At 39.6% G+C, this 23032-nt stretch overlaps 1 protein-coding gene and 1 long non-coding RNA gene across 8 annotated transcripts in view; one reads left to right on the forward strand and one right to left on the reverse strand.

Annotated features, from left to right (window-relative positions):
- ppm1e (protein phosphatase, Mg2+/Mn2+ dependent, 1E) overlaps positions 1–23032 on the forward strand; it is a 122313-nt gene that overhangs the window by 32875 nt on the left and 66406 nt on the right.
- LOC141376421 (uncharacterized) overlaps positions 19759–23032 on the reverse strand; it is a 77743-nt gene continuing 74469 nt past the window's right edge. Inside the window, exon 4 of the long non-coding RNA XR_015501315.1 lies at positions 19759–21117. This is a non-coding gene — a long non-coding RNA (uncharacterized LOC141376421). The remainder of the gene's footprint in view (positions 21118–23032) is intronic.

Genomic DNA, 23032 nt, shown 5'->3' on the forward strand with positions numbered 1-23032 from the left:
CGATTAATTGTTTCAATAATGTTCATCTTCAATAAAACACCAAGGCCATCTTATTCAGTGATTCAGCTATGTCTGTCTTCCAAAAGTACAATCACAACGAGTTGACCTCCCAATGCGATTAAGAGATAAACAATAAAAACGAATCCATCAATGAAACATTTTTCCAACAAAAAAATAAACTAATAACTCCAAGCAAAGTCGAACTTTGGCATGCTTCTTTCATCAATGAATTTATTTTTTAATTATGCAAATGAGCCAGTGATTCAATGATATATTCAAAAAAACAGCCATTTTGAACAAATCCTTTGAATGAAAGATTCAGTGAATCACTCATTAAGACTTACTGCCAGCCACACACTCAACCAACAGTCCCCTAAAAGTCAAGATATCAATATCACATACAGTGTGCAAAAGCCACTACCAGCTTTTGGAGCCTAAGACTTTTGCACAAGTCTATCTAAAAGGTGTAGAGGAAGTGAGGGTCATTGCTTTTGGGGGAACTATACCTTTAATATACAATATGGGAAATACGTACACAAATATTCAGAACAAAATTACTTTTGGAATCAAAAGACTAGCATCAAAAGTGTTTAATGTGACCTCTTTTGCATCAGGCAACAGCTTGAATTTTTTTTTGTTGAGTCTTTTCTGAAATTATGTGCTGTTTACTATTGAATATCAATCATCTTTCAGCATTTCTTTCAGGGCTCTTCCTTAGATTTAGCAAGTTCTATCTTTCTTCTTCTCTCCAGGTGAATCTCATACTGCCTATAATATTACCTATACATAGAGTATATAATATTCAGGTCTGGACTCTGTGGAGGCCATTTCATGACTGTCTTTGTTTCATCAGCTGTTTTTCTCTCAAAATATGATTTCATATGCATTCATTACAGTGTGTTTAGGATTATTAGCACGCTGAAAAATGAAACTATTACAAATGAGGTGTTTTCTAGTAGAATTGCATGACTCATAATCCCAACAATTATTGACAACAGACAGAAATGCAGATCAAACCAAGACAGAAACTCCTGTATTTTTCATTCATTCTTCCATCTTTATCTAACTCTTTCTTAAATATGTCTTAAACAATTAGACCCCCCCAAAAATCCAACTAGATTCTGTATTTTCTGGTTGTATTTTAATAAAGAGAATGAGAAGTATTATATAATGTCATTATACCCTTCCTAAAACAACAAATGCAACTGGGGGGGACTTTTGCACAGTCTGTATACAGTATGTGTCAATACCACACACTAATGCATTGGTGCCATATAGCATATATGATTGAGCATTAATGCAATCAACAATGTCTCCAACATCATCTATTGTACAACAACTATAACACATCTGCATTGTGTGGCTCACACAGAAGCACTCGCTAATAACTTGCTGTAATCTGGAGTCTGGACTCAGCGTGCCTGACTCTGTCACTTCTGACCTCAGCAATATTGCACTGGGAAATCCAGACCCTGCAGATCTTGGAGAGTGTTATATGTACAGCATCTCTGAATAAACCAAGCCCTTTATTGCAGATCCTAACCCGGAGGAAAACAGAGCTGGGGATGCGAATCATGAGCTAAAAAGGGTTTGGAAAAGGCCAAGCCTTGTGGCACTGGACTGGTCTGATTGTGCTGGTGGAAGGGCAAGAAGCGCAGTGCTGGGGCAGCCCTTAGTAATCCCAGCACAGCCTGATGATTAAGGGATTACCACAGCAAGTACTTTTCCATCTCAGGAGAGCCCTGCTTTAGAGGACTGGTCAGCACAATATAGACGGCAAGAAAGAAGCAAGGGGAAAGATCACGGTCTGCTTATAGGCATAAGAAAAAAGGTCTGTTAGTTGCCTGGATGTAGGGCTATTTTCTAATTTAAAGAAGTTTTTTTTTTTTATACATTTCTACACTGCAAAAAAATGCTTTTCTTACATAGATTTTTTTGTCTTGTTTCTAGTCCAAATACCTAAAAATTCTTTTATCAAAAAATATTTCAAGGCAAACAAAACATATGGTCTTGTTTTCAGAAATAATATACCAATATTAATGGAGTTTTTCCTTGAAACAAGCAAAATAATCTGCCAATGGGGTTAGCAAATTAATCTTGGTTTTCCTTTTGACGTAAGATTATTTTGCTTACCCCATTGGCAGATTATTTCACTTGTTTTAAGGGAAAACTCATTTAATTTTGGCATATTATATCTTAAAACAAGACAGTATGTTTTGCTTGTTTAGAAAATGTTTCTTGATTTAAGAGTTTTTGATATTTGGACTAGAAACAAGACATAAAAATCTAAGTAAAAGAAGCATTTTTTGCAGTGTAAAGATAATAGTTATAACAACAATTTTTTTAAATGGCTGATTCTTTAGTCAAGATATTTTTCAAGATACTAGTATTCAGCTTAAAGTGTAATTTAACCTTCCTGCCGTGTTATTGTCAATCAGGTATCTGACTGATTCACAATGTAAAACACTCATAAATATTGTGTTTTACATCTAATTCCCTCAAGGCCTCATGATATCCTTCACTCTATGCACTTCAACATATAAAAGTGATGATCACCTCTTTCTTCGAATTTTGAGTGTTTTATTCAACCTTGTACCTGTGGTGTTCCTTGTCAAAAGTGACCGTCATAGGAAATAAATGGGTATTCAGACTATAAGTCGACAAATTAACAATTTGGCAAATAATTCGATTATTGATGTCCATGTAAACATAGTCACTGTCTTTCTCCTCTGCGTCTGTGTTTGTTTTGCTTATGTGAAAATCAGTGCATGCTTGAATTGAAAGAGTTTTCATGCAAACCCTCTTTCAGCACTCGACAATCCCTCCTAAACAAAGCTGGACTCACCCACTTTCCTCGAACTAGAGGTGTGAAAACACCCTGCTGAGACAGGGGGGGGGGGTTGCACGATCCTTTAACGCTCATCAAGCAATCACAGGTTGGATTAAAAAATAAGAATGAAATTAAAAAAGCATGGTAACAGGTCTAGTTACCAACAGACACTTATGACAGAAAGGTTGCAGGTTCAGTCTCAAGTGAGTCTGAAACCTACTTACAACATCGCTAAAGTCTCTCAGAGGCACTTAAACCTAGGCCCTTCTCCATGCAGTGTTCAGTGTCATAATGTGCATCTGGATTTATCAGTACAGTGTCGATTGTGATCATTTGCACATGCTCATACTGTACGAAGGCCTTTGAACACTGCTGTGAAAGTTATCGATTGGCCTTCTGGGTCATGACATTGACTTATTTGCAGTTCAGTGAATGTCAAGACCTCATTTCAGTGTACAATGGCTGAAGTCTGCACAGCACGTCTGCATCTTATAACTGCATGGCTGTGCTTGTCCAGCAGTCTGTAGATTGCTAATCCGATCTACAGACAGGTTATGTAATGCTAGCTGTTCATTATGTGGCCATACTGTGTGTTGTTTGTATACTGCATGCTGCTTACAAATTCGCTCTAAGATGGTCTTCATAGGGTTACTGTGTCAGGATGCTTATATGTAGATCAGATTCAGGTTATGAAACTCCTCTTCAGGGAGAAATAGTACATTATAAGAAGGGTTTTGAATCTCCAGTGATTGAAAATGTATTTTGACGTGAACATAATCAACTTGACACATCATGATGTTTGTTTAGAATATTTATTTCATATAACCAAAGGCAAATGAATCAAATGGTAAATGTGATTGACTTAAGGCTGATTTATACTTCTGCGTCAAACGCCGGCGTATGCTACGGCGCTGACGCATAGCCCTTCGCCGTGGCTGTCGCCGTCACTGACGTGCACCTCTCAAAAGATGTAACTACACGTCGCAACAACGCGTAGCGCAAGCTCTGTGATTGGTCGGCTTGGTAACGCTGACGAGTCGGGGCGGGACCGAGAGCCGCGCGAATGGCGCGAAACCAATGTAGTGATTGTTTACAAGTGTGGAGTCCTGTGAAGGAGCTCCGGATAGAAAGTTTTGTTTTGTGTTTACCTCATAGTTAAAGTTGTTGCACGTCCGCCGGTTGCTGCCTTAAAATGAGCGAGTTTGAGCCACTTGTACATCCCAGAAGTGTTCAGGAAAAGCAAGAAAGCAGCGAAGAAACTCGACACAGAGGAACATGTACACCTCACTACCAACTAGCGTTTCGGAAGTGTTAATGCAGACCAACAGAGACAACGAGCAGAAGTATAAATGCACAGCCACGCGCGTTGCATGCGCCGTGGGTTACGCCAATCACTTGACGCAGAAGTATAAATCAGGCTTTAATCTTGATTTCTGTTTAGGTTGTGCATGGGTGGGTCACTTATGTTGAATATTTTAGTTTAATTCTGTCTGTCTTGACTTTCTTTTGTCTGTCAAACACAAAACTCTGAGAGGTCAAATGTGGTATTGGACCTCATGATAAACCATACTTGAAAAGGTCTTTTTCACAGAAGAATGAATGAAATGAGGGTCAAAATTATGTCTGGTTTCTTCAAACTTTCTCAATTTGTAATATATTTTGGGTTTCTTGCTACTGTTGACTTTGGCTTGGTTAGTTGGCTTCAAAAAGACTCGTATTAATCACTAATAATATTGATTTAACCACAGTAAACTTTCCTCAAAAGCATCTGAATCAATATATTTTATAATGAATGAAGTCAACTAATCGCAACGTTTCAAATCGCGAATGCGCTTAAATTTTGAGTTAATATAAGCCTCTGCACTGTTCAGATGTACAGCTTGCTTTTATGGTGGTTTATAAGCAATTTGTTTTTCAGATGTTTGCTAATCATGAGCTATCAGTAGCTGTAACTGTTGCCTTAAAAAAGTTGTAAAATAAAATTACATATACTGTAGGAATGGTTTAACTGATTTTTTTTTTAAATCTTGATTTAAATTGGTTGGCGCGCACACACAGAAGCATGCGATCTCATTCGCACACATCTGAAAGTCTTAATGTGAGCGCTTTAATGGTCAAATAGGTGTCAAAACGCGGTGTTTAGTGATTACTCATATTAACCTTAATTTGTGTAATAAACATATGAGTTGAGAATCAAAAGACGTGAAAGAGAAACCATTAAAGTGAAAGTGCGCGATGTTCCTGCTGCCGCCTGTTTTTATGATTATTAATCAAACAAAAAAAACGAGAAAATCCCTCACTGCTTTTGACTGAAGGACTTTTGTAGCTAAAGTGTTTTTCTTACAGTGAAGATGCTTAAAGCAGAGTTTGTTTCATAATTTTATTCTATTGTATTTATTTCTCTTTCCTTTGCAGGGTGGAATATTACAGTATATACTGTTAAAGTCAGAATTATTAGCCCTCCCGAATATTAGCAAACCTTTCCCCCCCAATTTCTGTTTCATGGAAAGAAGTTTTTTTTTTTACTTATTTCTAAACATAATAGTTTTAATAACTCATTTCTAATTACTGATTTCTTTCATCTTTGCTATGATGACAGCACATAATATTAGACTATTTTCAAAATACAAGCATTCAAATTCAAAGTGCGATTCAAAGGCTTAATTAAGGTAATTAGGCAAGTCATTGTATAACAGTAGATTCTTCTGCAGACAATTAAAAATATTTATTGCTTAAGGGGGGTAATAATATTGACCTTAAAATGGGTTTCAAAATATTTAAAACTGCTTTTATTTTAGCCGAAATAAAACAAATAAGCCTTTTTCCAGAAGAAAAAAATATTATAGGAAATATTGTTAAAATTCCTTGCTCTGTTAAACATGATTTGGGAAATTTTTATTTCAAAAAAATTCTCAGGAGCGCTAATAATTTTGACTTGACTTTTAACTGATAATCGTTTTGAATATTCGTGATTACAATTATGACCAAAATAATTGTGATTATGATTTTTCCCAAAATCGAGCAGCCCTACCATATATATGTTTTGTAACATCTAGTTTTTATGAGGTGGGTGGTTAGCCCAATGCTCAACCCCTAACCTGGAGGACCAGGACATACACAAATACACTACTGACACTTTAGCTTACCCAATTTACCTACAGCACATGTCTTTGGACTGTGGGCGAAACCAGAGCAAGATTTTATTTTTAAATCATAACCTCAAACTTATTTATTTAAAGAAATTGTGGCATGAAAGGTTTTAGCTAATAAATCAGCCACAATCTCTGAGAAACTGAACCGACTTATTGTCCATGCATGAACAGTGATGAAAGTCCCAACATGTGGGTTCAGAATTCGATCTGTGGCTGGGGCTTCATAGTGTCAAGCTGAGACCCTGGAACGAACACACACACACACACACACACACACACACACACTTCAATACCGGGGCCTGGAATGAAATGAATCTGCTGTTCCAAAGCAGTGAGTGTTGAAGCGAAGCAGGGGGCCGCTTCAGTCTGAGGGGGAGGCAGGCAGGCAGGCAGCAGAATGTGTCCCGGCAGGGGATCAGGGCCGCTCGGCTTTGTGTACAACCGAGCCGTTAGCCTGGAAAGTCAATAGCGGGGCCCAGTGTATTAAATATGTAGATGCCGGTGGCGTCAATAATGCAGATTTGCTTGCTGGTGGCAACAGCCATTGTCATAGTACACCAACAGGCAGACACTAAGCTATTCCTATAAAGTGCATTTGATGGGCCAGAACTGGATCACAATGTCCACAAAATCATCCCTATCACGTCCTGACCCAGATGTGAAGTTAAACTTTTCTTTTTTTTCCTGCATCATGGAGAATGCAGTTTACCTGGCTCTTGATGACAATCTGATGTGATATACTAGGGGGGCAATGGTTCAATCTTCTCACGGTTTGCTATGTATCACGGTTTTAGGGTCATGGTTTCGGTCTGGTACAGTATGTTCTGAAAAATTCAGGAAAAAACGAAGAGAAAAACGAACATTATACATATTTTTTGGGTAACAAACACCTGACAATACTGCAGGCTTCACACATATAACTGTAGATTTGCATGTTTTCTCATTAATTAAATAAAAGTAGGGCCTTTTGAAAACTGTATGTTCAAATAAAATGCTTAAAGAGCCCCTATAAAACATTAAAAAGGGTCATATTTTGGTTTTGCGGGTCTCCAACAACTGTCTGATATGCATGCAAGGTCAAAAAACACTTTCATTGTCTTATAATATGCATTTTTTTTTTTACCTAATTATCCCAGCGACTCCCATTTGATTTGTTCCCAAACCCCTTCTTAGCGCAATGCTAATTTAAACTGATTGGACTGATGACAGTCTGTTGCGATTGGTTGACAGCGTTCAGCGCGAGACACGGCTTATCAACAGTATTGAAGTAGTCAGAGTGCAGTGTATGTGTGAGCATACCTGCCAACACTACTGTTTCCCAGGATTCTCCCATATTTGAGATCAATCTCCAGCTACCCTCCCGTTATATTATTACTCCCGTAATTTCAACAATGATGAGTTTTTACGTTCAGCCCGCCTGTTGGGCTTGGTTTTAAAACAGTTTTCCAGCATTAAATAGGAAAGTGTCAGACTGAATGGTCCAAACTTTAAACATGAGTTAAATCATTGAGCTTTTATTCAGTTTAGTGTTGATTCAGTTCAGTTAAAAAACTGGTATTCGCAAGAGGCTGCAATATTAAATATATACGTATTATTTAATTTCCCCTGCCAAGAGCAAATGCATGACTGCTGTCTATGTGTGACCATATTACTAGCCAGTTGAGTGAGCACAGTTTTGTTCTGTCCAGTCAGAATTGCTCAATCAAACTATGCAGAACGTCCACAACAAAAAAAAAACAACAACAACAAAAAAAAACAAACAGGACGGGGTTGGGACATGTGGGATGATGGCGTCTGCTGCTTCAGATGCATTTGAAGACAAATTCATATCAAAGAAAGACAGTATTTTTAATTTGGGAATATTGTTAAGTCACAGACATCGAAGAAAAACAGGTTATTTTTAAGAGCTGTCACAGAATTGTTGCCACGGCATACAGGTTATTTAGCTGAAACTTGACTGCAAAAATTAAATTGCAATTGCAATATCTGTCAAAATAAATAAATTAAAAAATAAAATAAAAATCGCAATTAGATATTTTCCCTAAATCGCACAGTCCTAGCTTATATATATATATATATATATATATATATATATATATATATATATATATATATATATATATATATATATATATATATACTTTATATCCAAAGAAAAGAAACATATCCAAGGATGCCTTTTCAAGTTTAATTTTTTTTATTATTCTTAGGGGTTTTTCACTTTAAATTAGAATGGAGAGTGGAGGTTACAGACAGGAAAGTATTTAGAGCAGAGTGAGAAGAAGGGTCAGCAAAAGACCTTGAGTTGGGAATCGAACTCGGGTCGCCGAAATATGTCGGCACACTTAATTTGTGTTTTTGAAACTAACGAACATGGCAGGAGTCACTGATTTATTTAAAATATTCTGTCTGGCATGCATACTGTCTAAACTATTTTAAATGTTTTTTAACATAAAATATATTGTGTTCAATGGGTAAAAAGCTGTTGTTTTTACACAGACATTTAAAAAATAAATTCTTTTATAGCAGTAATGATCACAATATCGTGATATTTTATAGGTTATCATGCCATCACAATCTTACACCAGCCCATGCTAATTCTTGACGTCGTTGTGACCTTCAGGACCAGGAGAAGTTGACTAAGGTGGAAAACCACGTTAGTGCTATTTTCATTTGTGCACCTGCGTTCTCCTCCACCGTGAGAGTTGTGCATATTGAGCAAGACATTTCACGACAGAAATAGAGACGAGGAGCCACATCTTTTCGTACATCATTTCCCAAAAACTGACAATAAAAAAGCGCCCCTTGACAGTGCGGCCCTCTCTGAGTCGCAGGGAGCTATTAGCCAACTGAAGACAGTGTGCCGCGTCGAGCCGCCTCTGCAGTGGCCTTCAGTTGTCAGTGCTGGGAGAGCGAACCGCGTGAGGACTGAGTCATAATAAGCGGTGTGCTGACGAGCAGAACCGCCTCAAACAGCCACGACTAGCCACTGTGTTACAGTCAAATGGCTGGATGTACTCTCTCTCTCTCTGTGCTAGAGCTCTGAGTCATCAGTGAATAATTTGGACCACCGCGGGGCTCTGGTTCTGACTCATCACTCTAAAGCAGGGTTTTTGGGGGGCTTCTTTGAGTGGGATAACTATAGAGGAAAGCCTTTGGAGAAGGAAATGGAAAGCAATGTTTTGTTCATGTCGCATGCTATCCTGACCCTGTTGGGATATGCAGCGGTACATGAATTATTAATGAGAGTCTTTGTGTTAATCAAAAGTCGAAATTATTCGCCCTCCTGTTAATTTTTATTTCCTTTTGCAAATATTTCCCAAATGATGTTTAACAGAGCAATGAATTTTTCACAGTATTTCCTGTAATATTTTTCCCGGACGTGAATGCGTCCGAGTGTTCTGATTGGATGGAGTAGACGTCTCACATCAGCACGTTCTAGACGTGCACGCGCTCTTTCCGGCAATCTTCCTTCTGTGTTCACACAGCGCAGCATTCCGGCAAATTACTGGTAATGTTACTACTACTCTTTCCAGAAAATAGCCGAAACTAATTTACCATTATTTTCAAAAGGGCCTGTTCACACATACACACCTTTCCGGAAAATTGCCGGTAATTTTCCGGAAAAGTCTGTATGTGTGAAAGGGGCTATAGGGTCCGAGCGCAGTGTCTAACACTCCCTCCTCAGATTTAAATAGGTATCTGGTTTAATAGTGTGGAGTTGGGGTGGTGGAGGGACACTGAAGTCAAGAGAAAACGGAGGTATGACGTGTTTGACTATTTATAGGGGTTTGCTCTTGAGCTGATTGGATAAAAAAATGATTGTGTGTGATGAATTAGCCTCGTTAAAGACTGATTGTGCTCCTCCCGAAATTTGTTTATAAAACATCACGCCACAGCCATATCACCATGCAGCCCAATACCGGTTACTCACTGAAGCTGAGCAGGGCTGAGCCTGGTCAGTACCTGGATGGGAGACCACTAGGGAACACTAGGTTGCTGTTGGAAGTGGTGTTAGTGAGGCCAGCAGGGGGCGCTCAACCTGTGGTCTGTGTGAGTCCTAATGCCCCAGTAAAGTGAAGGGGATACTACACTGTCAGTGGGCGCCGTCTTTCGGATGAGACGTTAAACCGAGGTCTTGACTCTCTGTGGTCATTAAAAATCCCATGGCACTTCTCGTGAAAGAGCAGGGGTGTAACCCCGGTGTCCTGGCCAATGTCCCTCTATCGGCCCTTACGATCATGGCCTCCCAATCATCCCCTTCCACTGAATTGGCTCTATATCACTGTCTCTCTACTCCACCAATAGCTGGTGTGTGGTGAGCGCACTGGCGCTGTTGTCCTGTGGCTGCCGTCGCATCATCCAAGTGGATGCTGCACACTGGTGGTGGTGTGGAGAGACCCCCCTCATGATTGTGAAGCGCTTTGGGCGTATGGCCATACACGATAAATGCGCTATATAAATACACATTACATTACGTCTTGTGTTGCCGAAGAAGGTAGGATGACACTGGAGCCTTGGGCAGGAAACAATGCAGGTGATAAACTGTCATTGAGCATTTTAGTGAGAGTGCGTTTGGTGGCTTCTGGTGGCCTGCCTTTTCAACGACATCAGTTGCATCGATATTTTGTATCAAAAGTGAAAGTGGATCAAGAGGATTAGATTGTGTGTGCTACCAGAATTTTTTTTATAGTGTATTTTGCGTTAAATTTCTTCCCTTATTACAGCAGCACCATTAACTTGCACTGTGTGTAGCTGTCAGTTGCAGCAATATTGACAGATATTTTTTATTTACAGACAGACAAACCCTGTTCTGTCAACCGCTGTTTGATAAAAAAATGTTTTCTTCCACCTGCTGTCCTGTAAAAGTATCTGACTTTGGCTTCATAACATCATTTGTGTGTGCCAGCACACATCCAGTGTTTACCACAGGGCAGAAGTTACACGTTTATTAGCCTTGTGTGGAAGAGGCTTTGCTGAAAAATTCGTTCTTGTTTTGCCCATAGATAAACTGTGACTGTGCAGGTTTTTCCCAAGATGATCTCGCTGCTCAAAACAACAGATCTGGCAGCTGGTGGATTACATAATCCAGTTTTTGGTCTTTTAAGGCCACTCTCTGATGACTCTTAGCTTGGCAAAATTTGATCTGCATCTCAAAAATGAAAGATTTTATTGTTTCTGTATATTATATTGGTATTTATCGTAGTATTTTACTGTCTTATCAATTGAAACTTTTAATATTAATTTCTCTGAGTGCACGGAAAGCTGGTTGAGCATTATAAAATGTTGTTTTGCCTCAGCTGTCAAATACACCCAAGGTAATGTCAAAAGCACACCAAGTTCACCTAATGGATACGTCTGTAAATGTAAACGGCTGGGGATAAAATCACAAGTGTATGAGGATATTAGATCTGTGAATGTCTGTGAACATGGTGATAACAGACTAGGCATGGGCCGGTATAAGATTCTGACGGTGTGATAATCTTGGATAAAAGTGTCACGGTTTCATTCACGGTATTGTGCTCACTGCTCTAAAATATATTCTTTTTAAATGTCTCGGTAAAAAACAAAACCTTTTTCCCCCTTTGAAAACAATATATTCAGTTTTTTGAAAGATTTATAATATTTTGGAGCAGTACACATGTCAGGATATATAATTCAAAAGATTAATTGACTTCTGCTGTCTTTATTAGCTTTAAAAACACACATTTCGTTACAATTTAAAACGGCATCTTTGGATATTTTTTTCTGATAGAGATACTGTTGTCCTAAAGAAAAGATAAATAACATTTTTTACACATACCTTGGTAACGATATTACAGAAAATTTTGGCGATTTTAAAACCTTGACTTTTCCAAACCACGGTATACCTTAAAAAACAGTTATCGTCCCATGCCTACAACAGACTACTAACAAAACTCAGGTGGAGTTTCATTCATTCAGGAATTAATTCATTTTGCTTCGGCTTCATTTGTATTTCAGAGGTTGCCACAGCGAAATGAACCGCCTAGGGCTGTCCCGAAATCTATTTTTTTGCTGGGTGATATATTACACCCAAATTAATTGCGATAAACGATGTTATTGCCACTTTATAACTTATATCACTAATAAAAACGTACATAATTTAATAATCATGTAATAATTCAGGTATACGGTTTCAAAGAACATTTTATTTTTAAGAATATTTAGACGTTTAAACTTGAAACATGAAAAAATAACTTAAAACAAATAATAATAAATAGTAGATGAAAAAGAAAAGTAGACTTTAAAAGCATCTCTAAAGCATTTTTTAAATAATCAGATTCCAAGACAGGACTGTTTGTTAAAGGTTTGCAGCATTATTTTTAAATGCTGGTTCTTTGAGTGTGTTTAACAGCTGCATCTCTTTAGCTAAATAATGGTAGCTATTTCACGCTGTCACGTTTATATTTGCACTGGCAGGTAAATACATCTATTACAGTTAACTGTCTGGAAGACCCCTCTCCAGTATCAACTGCAGTTGTTGTTCCCATGTTTAAAAAAATGGGGTAGGGTGGTTATGTTTTAGGTGTGCTTTAAGGTTAGTTGTGTTGCCTTTTTTCATTGCTGTTCTGAAACATTAAATATATCGGCTAGTTCCCGTTAACGGGCTCTCCTTTTTCATTCGGCTTAAAGCCAAAATGTTCACACACCAGAACTGAAGACTGTGACTTTGAAACCAAGACCATTGCAACTTGTTTATCCTATCTGACTGTAATTCCTAAACACGAATCAGTGAGTTTGCGTCCTTCTTCACCTCCACTCTCCGCTTTCTATTGCACTCTGTCTGTGTGTGTGCGCACGCAGCGTACTTGGAGATGCTGCTTAAGCCCCGCCTTCCACAGAAAGCAGAATGCAGCAGGTTTGACAAAAAAGTTAGCTTGTTATATTATGTAGCCTAATCATCATCATCATCATCATCATGAATTTCTTTCAAGAGTTCACACTTAGATATTGCTTGTTAATAATAGCAGGTTTGGCATGCTGTGCCGGGAAAGAACCCTGAGCTCAGAGATAATTGAGCCCAGGGCTCCCGCCTGATCAATGAGCATGTGAGGGGGTACTAGATCAGAAAGTTCTCGAGAGCTATTCCTAGTAAAGGAGGTAAGAAGGAGATGGGGGGGATGGGGGGATTCTTAAAAAAAAACAAAGTCCCTTTAAGGCTAGTCAATTCTCTTTGAAACGCCTTTCGGGCAGTATGCTTGAGCATTTTGTTTGAATGGGAAAAATATCAAAATTTACATATTAGGAATTAACAGTAAAATTAAATAGCATCTGTGCCTTCAGTTTAATTTCTAAACATCCAAATCACACAAAATCTGCAGAAACTTACATCTGGTTCGAGCCGCTGCCCCAGAGTATCGTCAGTCTATAGCGATCAATGATTGGGTCCTGTACTAGAAGGCGGGCTTTATTCACCATATAGTGATCGATGACTGGCTCCTGTACTAGTAGGCGGGGCTTTATTCACCATATTGACATTTACACTTTTCCCAATTTAAAAAGATTTGAGAGACATGTCTTGTGTATTCTATAGTCTTTTAAAAAAATGAAGATGTAATGCTAGTCGAGCTATTTATAGTGGGTTTGGAATGATCTGGCTTACTAATGATTACAGATGAGAGACCAGCTGCGATCAATCATATCACGGGCTCCTCTCGAAATTAGTTTGTGAAACTTCACTTACTGTAATTAAAATAGACAATGTATCGCGCCTCCAAAAATAACCGCTCTCATTTACATCACGACATGCTTAGAACCGCCAACTATTCCGTCATACGTTTTACGCAGCGGATGCCCTTACAGCGCAACCCAATGCTGGGAAACACCCAAACACTCTCACATTCATACACACACTCATTTACTACAGCCAATTTAGTTAATCCAATTCACCTATACCACATGCCTTTGGACTATGAGGGAAGCTGTGGGGGAACTGACCTAGCCGGGACTCAAACCAGCGACTTTCTTGCTGTGAGATGACAATGCTAACCACTGAGCCACTGTGCTGCCACTGGAGTTTCAATTCGAGACATTGTGATGTGAAAGTTCTTGGAAGAAAACTCAAGAGTGTACTTTGCACGTTGTAACTTGCAGATCTGTTTCCATACTCCAACAGCAACATTACACACTAAAGGGAATTAAAAATGCATAAAGCATAATACAATCCCTTTAAACAAGAGAAGCGGTTTGTCAGTGTTCCTATCGGACTAAAGCCAATTTGCCAATCTTCTCTGTTTACAAGTACAGGTATCAGAGCCAAGAACTGGATGATACGAAGGCTGAGAGCGCACACTATCACACTAATCTGTGGCGTCAGCAGTGATCATAGCACTTTCAACCAGTTTTCCACCAAGAGGGAAAGCATTAGAGACGCGAATGACGTGCTTTCCTCTTTTTTTGTGTGTATAAGCGAGGGAAATGAGAGGAATAATAGAATTAGTGGTTAACTCGGGACACTCCTGCTCAAAAACAAACATCAAAACACTCGAAAAATCCCATCATGCAGCATGACGTAACAAGCCAACTCAATCATCTTAAAGAAATTCAGTTATTTCAGAAGCAAGCTGCGGCATGGCTTAGTTCAGTGAACCAAATCCACAACGTTATCATCGATTTACCTGAGGTCAGATTGCTCTAAAATAAATAAATAACAGCGTTGAAAGCAAATCAATGTCATTTTCCCAAGTTTCTAAGAATGAGCAAACTGCAAAGTCAACTCTGAACTGAGCAACTTCCGCACGGAGAGTCTCGATAATTGTCTCCAGTGTGTAATTAGCAAGTCCTGAGGCTAGACTCTCAAGAAAATAATTGCATACTTGATTTGGGCTAAAATATAACATGCACAGTAATTGAAGACTGTAATGTGGGTTTACGGCACAGAAGATATATGCGTTATGCTTGAAGTGCAGGTCGGGTATTAAAACAAAGGCTTTTTTTTTTTGAAACCCCAACACTAGGTAATAGCATTTAAGTGTGGACTTTTTATTTCAGTCGGTTCCTCTTTTTCAAAACTTAAGACAGGTCTGCTAAAAATTGATTTATGTGGCCCAAAAACAATTATATTAATATTTTAAAGGGTTAGTTCCCTTAACTAAATATATTATCAAGCTATGATATTTCCTTTATCTGTATATAAAACAAAAATGCATATTCAAAAGTTTTTTTTCTGTGTTCGTATAGTCAATGCACAATGAATGTGTGCACTGTAATGACACTGGGTAGAAGAAGCAGTTGAATAAAGTCCCTATTTTTGTTTGTATATTTGCACAAAATGATTCTTGTACCTTTTTGTTGTTGTTAATTTTCTTTACATGTTTTTAAAGTCAGGAACCTTTCTGTCTGTGGAGAATGTGGGAGCTCTCAATTTGTAAAATATAATAATTTGGGTTGCGAAGACAAAGGTCTATTTCTATTTGTTGTATTATTGTACCATGTCACCTTAAGTGCAGTCTTATGCTAAAGTTTGGCCACCCCTCTGTGGCTGCATAATTATGTACTCTTTCTTTATAAGAGAAGATCACAGTGATTTGTCATTTGGATTCTATAGAAAGCTAGATTATGTCATGTTTTTTAGACAGAAATAGGTAGTGTAGCAGTATTGAGATGTGTGAAATTAAGGGCTCTATTTTGACGGTCCATGCGCAGAGCGCAAAACGCAGGGCGCAAAAGCTTTCAGGGCGTGTCAGAACGCGTTTTTGCTAATTTAAGGACGGGAAATCTGCCTTGCACCGCGGCGCATGGTCTAAAAGGGTTGAGTTTATTTTCTTAATGAGTTATAGGTGTGTTTTGAGAATAAACCAATTAGAGTCTCATCTCCCATTCCCTTTAAGAGCCAGCTGCGTCGCGCCATAAGCGCATTCGCTATTTACAGGACGCAAAGTAAGTCTAATTGGAAAAACGGAGCATTTCACTAGCAAACAGTTAACAGTTTTTTTAACAGAAAACTCTTAAACAGAGCATCTACTGCGTGAGAATGAGAGATAATGAATCACTTTCACTTTCGCTCTTGGATAGGGAAACCTTTACGCACAGACATCAATTAGTCTATAAATAATTAATTGCGTTTGTCAAGTTTGTCATTTGTAAATCGATTTGGATAAAAGCGTCTGCTAAATGAATAAATGTAAATATATAGAACAGGGCTGTTTTTGTTCAGTGTCTGTGACTTTGAAACTAAAATATTCCCAAATTACCGACATGCTGTTTTTCTTTGAAGTGAATTGATTTATTGTTGCTTCTGAAGGGGCAAATGCCATCATCCCACTTGTCTGAGGTTTCCTGTTTGTTTGTTTTATTGTGGGCTTTCCGCAAAGTTCAATTGCACAATTCTGATTGGGCAGAATGAAAATGTGCTCACTCAATTGGCTAGTAAGACTATCACAGACAGACGGCAGTGACGCATTTGTTCTGGGAGGGGAAAATTATATAACCTATATATGTTTCATATCGAAGCCTCTTCGATCACAACGTTTCAATTCACGATTTGTTTTTGATAGATCACACAGCCCTAGCCACCTTCTGCGAAAAAGATATGCTTGAATAATTGGCAGTTCATTGCACTGTGGCAACTCCTGTTCAAATAAAGCACTAAGTCGAAGGAAAATGAATAATATTTCACTTTAATAATGACAGCCTGTTTAGTTTAACCTCAGGGACATCTCTTTAAATATTATATAATTTCTGTCTTGGAAATAGATTTTTGATTGAGGGATTGATTCATAGATTGTTAAAGATATGGAAACTCAATAGGGTTTGAAAGATTTTTGTGGGTTATCGAGTCAATATTTTTACAGTACTATTACAATAGCATTGACCTCCTCTACATTCCAGAGAATTGCATTCCACACCCAAACAATGATGAGGTCTGAAACAAGACCTGTCTTGCACACAGCCCTTGTCTAGATGGTTTTGTAGAACTTTGGAGTAAACCATTTTTTGGTTAAAACCTTCAGTGGCTGTTGTTTCTGATCAGCCAAAAATGACACTAGCTCAACTGATGGCGTTCGCTTAAGACTGTCTGTTTTCCGACCAATAGTAGATTGATACAGTGTTACATATATACTGTAGTGTTCAAATTATATGGGTTTGCCCAATGGCAGTTTCTTATGTGATTATTGGGTGCAACCTGTTTGACGTATAGTGTTGTGGTTGTATGCAAATGGGGAAGTCAATGAAGCTTCCATTCATTTTTGTTTTCTGAAGCTAGTGGAGCAGAACTTACATACTACCGATTAAGTATATTAGACTGACTGCACTCTGCTAAGCGGGCATGATGATTATTTTGCCTCGACATGGTAGTTTCATTTGCCGGCTCTCTAATTCGATCAGCATTATAGATCGGTGATGATAAACCCAGGACATTATGGTCCCAAAGTCATGGCCTTGTGCTCGCTCGTGATGTCTTCTTGCGTAACTCGTAATCAGCAGAGGCGTATTGGGTAATAATCTCCACGCCGCTGATTAATTCCTTCTCGGGGATGTCCGAAATTAACAGTCACAGCGGAAGCGCCGGCTGCTTCCTGAGACATCCCAGACTCTGTTTGGCAGTCATCAGCCAAATAGAGCTGGGAAATTGTGCAAATGGTAATCTCTGGATTATGGTGTTAATCCCGGGTTGGAAGACAATAGGGCGAGAGGGCCCTGAAATCAGACTGACTGACTCTCCTGCAGGTGATTTGGAGCAGGCCCAGTCTAATTTCGCATTTGTCAGGATCAGGGGACTGATTTAATATGGTTCAGTTTTTTAAAGAGACAGAAGTATGTTGGATTTTGGTACACAGAACAATAGCAAGTGTTGATTTTATTGGTTAAATGTCAGGTTCTGACTATTCAATGGTTGTTGTTTTAATTTTTACGACACCAGGTATAGAACGATACATTTGAAACACGACCGATACCTCATTAGCTATGTTTCCATACATCTATTTCTATGCAAATTTTGGAATATGGCATAAAAATGCTTAATACGAATGGCAAGTAACGCTGCACATTCAAGAGGCTGATGAGTGATTATAACCGTACGTTCACACCGAAAGCGGCGAGAGCGTCAAAGTAGCCGGAAGTCATTCATTTTCAATGAGAGCCGGCAGCGATAAGCGGCGAGGAGCAGCGCGGCACGTCTTCGCCGGCGTGAGCGTCGAGGAGAGTTGAAATGAAGTCAACTTTATGGTAATGAGCTATGACGCAGTTCGGCGGCAAGCAATCAGAATGAAGACGTCCATCGCTTGATAGCAGTTCAGAGAACACAGACCTGTAAACTTTGGTTCTGACCACAGTTGTTCCCAAGGGTTTGATTATTGCCGTCGCCGGATTTCCAATTATTTACAATTTTTTCCTACAGGAACATACATTAAATAAGTTACTGGCGAGTTACTGATGTTCATTAATGTTATATAAATTTATCTTATAAAAGCGTGAATCTCTTGCGATGTGACGGTACAAAACAGTATTGCTGCTTCAGGATATTTCAGACATATGGACACATATTGGATAAATAGAGCAAAGCCACACCACACGCAACTTGATCTTCCATTGTTGTATGAATTTGATAAGAAGTGCGCAACATTTTCACGCTAGAAACATGTTTTATGCAGGAATGTAACTGATATGCTGCAACGGCTCCTTTAAATATGAGATCAATGTAGCGAGTTTTGACGCTCTCGCCACAGGAGCCGAAGGCAGAGAGCGTTGTCGCCAGGGCGGCCAGAGCGACCTTGGACGCTCTCGCCGCTTTCGGTGTGAACGTACGGTAAAGCTTGTTCGGCATGCTGTCCCGAGAGAGAGCCCGATGCTCTCTCCCGTTTGCAAGGCGAGAGGGGAATTTGAGCGCAGGTAGATCTCGAGAACTCCCCTGTTGTAGTAGCAAATGAACAGACAGTGATTGCTCTTAAGAGATAACTACTTACTAAGTGCATGTCTGTGGTGCCGATTTGGATTAATCAATTAACTTAAAGGTTCAGGTCACCCTGGATAACTTTTTTTTTTATATATAACAGATGTGTGTGTGTTGAGCATTAGCTAAGACAATGTTAGCAGCTGTCAGCTTTAATTGTGGGGAAAACTGGATAATTTTGAGCTTTTGTCAGCTAATTACAGCTTCCGGGTTTAAAATGATTTTTGGGGCGGGATCAAAATCGGCGACGTAGCGAAGTACTGCAAGTGCAATGATGACGCGTGGGTTTCTCATTTTTATTCATAGCGGAGTTTTCTTATCCTATGAGAAGAGCCGGCTGCTTAATTATTCATGAGACCTGCCAGAGTCATGCCCGAGCTGTGTCACGGACCCACGGCACACAGTATTTAGCCGTTCATGAAGGCTCATATGCGTTTGTTTCCATGATCCACGCGGTTTGCTGCATGTTTTCCCCCGCGATCTTGTCAGGGCCGATCATACAGCAAAGCTGTGTGCGTGCTGCTAGCATTTTTGTCGGGAGAGCAGCACGAGAATTAGAGAATGGCGGACGTTGTCTTTTATCAGGAGTTCGTTCACATTCAGACACATCACTGTGCTGCTGTGTTTGCCTAAATCCTCCACATTACCAGCAGGGCTAATGGTTAAAATAGACGGGTCAGGAGATCTGCTGCACTGAGTCTGCTGGATACGGGGATTGAAGGAGAAGTCCTCATTTATAGGGTTTACGTGAACACACTTATCTTTATAATGATATAAATTGTGGTTATGTGTATATGAAATTATGAATAACAAATGTAGCAGGGCATTAAATCACTGTTTATTTCTTTGCATTTTAACTTTGTAAACTATAAACTCATGCGTCTCCTCATGGTTTGTCTCATTTTGTGAGCTAGCTTCGTTCGCTCACGCTCTCCCCTGCTGGCCACGCCCACTCCTGCCCGATGCTCGCGGAGCTCCACGCCCATTAATCATGCATCTTTTGAAAAAATTCTGAAGTAGACTTTAACCGAAAGTGGGGGGTGTCATGGCCCTTTAAGTTGCATGTTTTTGGACGGTGAAAGGAAACTGGGGAACCCGGGGGAAACCCGCATGAGCACTGGGAGAACGTGTAAACTCGCACAGAAACATTGGCTGGCTTGGTAAGGACTATAACCAGTGACGTTCTTGTTACAGTGCTAATCACTGGGCTAGGAAAGGAGGAGTAGGGGTGGAAGGGGGGATTCTTCAAAATGAAGATGACTGTTATATGGAAACATAGGCACGTGATTCTCTCGGAGAAATAAACTTCACATATATTGTTTCAGCATCGGCGAAGCAGTGGCGCAGTAGGTTGTGCTGTCAACTCACAGCAAGAAGGTTGCTGGTTCGAGCCTCGGCTGGGACAGTTGGCGTTTCTGTGTGGAGTTTGCATGTTCTCCCTGCATTCGCGTAGGTTTCCTCCGGGTGCTCCGGTTTCCCCCACAATCCAAAGACATGTAGTACAGGTGAATCAGGCAGGCTACATTGTCCGTAGTGTATGAGTGTGAATGAGTGTGTGTGGATGTTTCCCAGTGATGGGCATCCGCTGCGTAAAAACGTACTTGATTAACCCCGGATTAATAAAGGGATTAAGCCAAAAAGAGAATGAATGAATGAATTCAGGAAACTGAGTAGGTCATACATTTTATCCGATCAGAAAAAAATAAACATAAACTGCGATGAAAACACATTTACCGAAAAAAATTCTGGGATGTACATCAAAACAGTTGATCGGCGCGATGGAATAGCATTAATGTACAAACCAGCTAACCGACAACACTGTAAAATATTGTTTTGGTCAATGTAAAATGAACCCAACTGCAATAATTGAACACTTAACACTAAAAGTTACAGAAACAATGACAGAAAAATAGTTAGTATATCGATAGCTCTGTCATCCAGGAGGAGTCGGAGTAGAGCTGCTGCTCCTCCACATCAAGAGAAGCCAGCTGAGGTGGCTCAAGCATCTATTTCAAATTCCTCCTGGATGCCTACCTAGGGGGGTGTTCCAGGCATGTCCCACTGGGAGGAGACCTCGGGGAAGACCCAAAACATGCAGGAGGGACTACAGTATGTCTCTCGGCTGGCCTGGGAACACCTCGAGAGGTGATAGTCTTACTAACGTGTCTGGGGAGAGGGAAGTCTGGGATTCTCTCCTGAGAATGCTGCCCCAGCGACCCGGCCTTGAATAAGCAGAAGAAAATGAATGAATGAATAGTCAGTATTCCTGATATAAAACAAAACAACTTCAAATATCAGCAGTTCTACTGCAGAAATACGATCATAGTTCCCTTCTCTTGGGAATTAAATGAGATCAAACCCAAGACATCATGCCTCTCTAATATTATTTATTCATGAAGACGCCCTGATACATCAATTTATGCTTAATTAACTGTCAGATTATTAAGAGCGATGTTTGTTCTTTCAAGAGTCACTGGCAAATTCACCTCAAGAACTAAGCATCGCCCTCACCATGGAGACAACCTTGGTATAGGCGACATGATTGGCTCGTATGGAACTGAATGTGTTTCAGTGGCATATAAGTGCACTTAAAAGTGTAGAGTCTCTCCGAGTGCCCTGGTTTCTCTTGGAAATTGCTCTAAACAACCTCTAAAGTTATTCTGACCAAATATTGGAAGTGAAGGACGCAGAGGCTCATAAGAGGCCTCTCTACAGTGAGGAACACAACGGCAGCCTATATAGGAAACCAGTCTATTTAAAGTAAATGCCCTTTATGCCTATACATCGTTCATGTTTTCTGCATAAGGAGCTAGTTTCATTACCAAATCATTGCAAATATGGCATAGAGCAAATGTCACTGTGTTATCTGACAGTATACAATATCTGTTTTAGGTGGCATCTTTTAAGTGTTATCTAAGTGATGTTGGCCCAAATGCAATTCCAATGCAATGCTATGTCTGGATGGATGTGGAAAATTGGAGGCTGTGGAATATGAATTTGTAAGAAATTAAAGAAGGGGAAAAAGTTTTGGTCAGAAGGTAGGACTGTGCGTCAGTGTCACTACAGCCTGAATAACCGTCCTCCTTGGCTCAACTAGGTCATTTGCTCTCAAATAGGCTTGCACACTTCATTTTCGCAGCCCATATTGCTCACCTTATTTATCCTTCAGATTTTCAGGCATCCAAATGCTGCCAGCCAAATTGACTGCTGATTGACATTATTGAATGTTGGATGGAGACAGAATATTGGTATTTGTTGCTAAAAAAAAAAAGCTGAAACATTATATTTACACTCACCGGCCACTTTATTAGGTACACCTTACTAATAGCCCAAAGTGTGCCAAGAAAATATGCTCAACATCATTACAGCACCACCAACTGTTGATACAAGGCAGGATGGATCCATGCTTTCATGGTGTTGACACCAAATTCTGACCCCGTGTCAGACCAGGCAAAGTTTTTTCAATCTTCGATTGTCCAATTTTGGGTGAGCTCGTGCCAATTGTAGCCTCTGTTTCCTGTTCTTAGCTGACAGGAGTGATACCTGGTGTGGTCTTCTGCTGCTGTAGCCCAACTGCCTCAAGGTTGGACAAGCTGTGTGTTAAGAGATGCTCTTCTGCATACCAAAGCTCTATCGAGTGGTTATTTGAGTTACTGTTGCCTTTCTATTAGCTTGAAGCAGTCTGGCCATTCTCCTCTGACCTCTGGCATCAACAAGGCATTTGCACCCACAGAACTGCCACTCACTGGATATTTTCTTTTTTTTAGACCATTCTCTGTAAACCCTAGAGATGGTTGTGCGTGAAAATCCCAGCTTCTGAAATACTTAAACCAGCCAATCAACTATGCCACATTCAAAGTCTTATAAATCACCTTTCTTCTCCATTCTGATGGTCAGTTTGAACTGCAGCATATCGTCTTGACCATATCTACACGCCTAAATGCATTGAGTTGCTGCCATGTGATTGGCTGATTAGAAATTTGCATTAACGAGCAGTTGGACAGGTGTACCTAATAAAGTGGCCAGTGAATGTATATCAAAGATTGTATCAATACAAAATTATAAGACTGGAACTGCATTGTCCACATGCATAATGATTATTTTACAAATATATTAAACAAAACATTCACTTACAGC

The sequence above is a fragment of the Danio rerio genome, chromosome 10, assembly GCF_052040795.2.
Source record: "Danio rerio strain M-AB ecotype USA chromosome 10, GRCz13ab, whole genome shotgun sequence".
Lineage (NCBI taxonomy): Eukaryota > Metazoa > Chordata > Actinopteri > Cypriniformes > Danionidae > Danio > Danio rerio.